The sequence below is a fragment of the Mirounga leonina genome, unplaced genomic scaffold, assembly GCF_011800145.1.
Source record: "Mirounga leonina isolate KUSES-001 unplaced genomic scaffold, KU_Mleo_1.0 Mir_125, whole genome shotgun sequence".
Classification (NCBI taxonomy): domain Eukaryota; kingdom Metazoa; phylum Chordata; class Mammalia; order Carnivora; family Phocidae; genus Mirounga; species Mirounga leonina.
This window is the reverse complement of record NW_023270305.1, coordinates 45,478,385-45,480,499: the sequence shown is the minus strand read 5'-3', so window position 1 is coordinate 45,480,499 and position 2,115 is coordinate 45,478,385.

Sequence of the window (2,115 nt, the reverse complement as noted above, 5' to 3'; positions counted from 1 at the left end):
TTATATGTCTTTCCCGCTCAAGAGGTAATATCTCATTCTTTTGAATCCCAATTCTAAGTTTCCTTGACCCTGTTTGGTTCAAGGGCCTACAACCTGCCAGGGGAGTGGAGTCACATGCACATAGGTGCAACAACAAGGTCTTTGCTGAAGGAGAAAGATCTCAGAAAAAATAGAGACTCCAAGTGTTGTGCGTGACAGTATGAAACTCAGTTCATTTTTTTAATACTCCCATACATATTTTTATTTTTTATTTTTATTTTTATTTTTTTTTTATTTGACAGAGAAAGACACAGCGAGAGAGGGAACACAAGCAGGGGGAGTGGGAGAGGGAGAAGCAGGCTTCCCGCCGAGCAGGGAGCCCGATGTGGGGCTCAATCCCAGGACCCCGGGATCATGACCTGAGCCAAAGGCAGACGCTTAATGACTGAGCCACCCAGGTGCCCCTCCCATACATATTTTTAAATCCTGATGCCATAAGAGGATATCTAATCCATTCTAATGTCTTCAGATGGGATATCCCTAAAGACCCATAGCAACAACAACAAAAAAGACATCGATTCCCACCATTTGGAAAAATGCAAGATTTATTAGGCCTTATTGGGAAGCAATGACAATAGTTTTATTTCTCCTGAGGCAATTTCATTGCTAGTCACATGACCTGTACTCTACCAGAGCAGTAGAATTTCCAAAATACCCTGAAGCCATGAAATGTGGAAACCCATCAAAGATCAAGGCCTTAGATACTGCCCTGTCACTGTCAGTGAGAAAGAAAGAAACCTGTGATTCACAAACTGGATACAGTGTCATGTAACTGACTTTTGGGAACTGATGAATCCCATGTTTCTTAGAAGAATTATCTAGTCACTATTTCAAGATAAGAAATTAAATTCACTAGGAAGATACAAAAATTCTAGATTATATACTCCTATCAAAATATATTGCTCAGTCAGTTAAGCATCTACCTTCTGCTCCGGTCATGATCTCAGGGTCCTGGGATCAAGCCCCACATCGGGCTCCCTGCTCAGTGGGGAGTCTGCTTCTCCCTCTCCCTCTGCCCCTCCCCAACTCACTTTCTCTCTCTCTCTCTCTCTCTCCCTCTAATAAATAAATAAAATCTTTAAATATATATATACATATATATGTATATATTAAGGAAAATTGTAAGAATTACAGGAGAATTTAATAATCTCCCTGTCTTAGTTAAAGATTTTAACACATATCTTTCAATAAATTATAGATGAAGCAGCTAAGAATATAAAAACATTTAACACAACTAACAGGCTTATTTTAATGAACACAATTACAACACTTCAGAATGCATATTATTCTTAAGTATGTATGGAACATTTACAAATACTGATCACATGCTAAGGCACAAATCAGATCTCAAAAAATTTCAAATGACTGACATCACAAAGAACACATTTTTCTGCCTTCAAGTTAATTAAGAGAACAAATATTCACTTCTAAATAAAACAAGATAGTTGTATTTGTTTTGAAAGTAGGCAGCATATTTCTAAATAACACATGAGCCAAAGAAGAATTCATGATAAAAGTGGAATGCATTTAAAACTGGGCAATAATGAAAACACTACATAACAAAATCTTATGAGTGGCAACTATAGCAATGGATAGAGGAAAATTTATACTCTGAACGTTCATTTTATAAAAAAAGAAAGGTTGAAAATTGAATCAAAAATTCAACTTTGGGGCGTCTGGGTGGCTCAGTCGTTGGGCATCTGCCTTCGGCTCAGGTCATGATCCCAGGGTCCTGGGATCGAGCTCTGAGTCGGGCTCCCTGCTCGGTAGGAAGCTTGTTTCTCCCTCTCCCACTCCCCCTGCTTGTGCTCCCTCTCTCGCTGTCTCTCTCTCTCTGTCAAATAAATAAATAAATAATCTATAAAAAAATTTTTAAATTCAAATTTTTATATACGATAGTAAGACTCAACAAAGTCAAAACTTAGTTCTTTGGAAAGGCATAAAATTGGCAAATTTTAGGTAGAAATGACCAGAAATCCAAAAAGAAATAAGTGGAATGAATCTAAAAAAAATAAAACCAAAAACAAATTAATAAACAAACAAAAAGCAGAATTAGATCTATAACTACAGAGAACA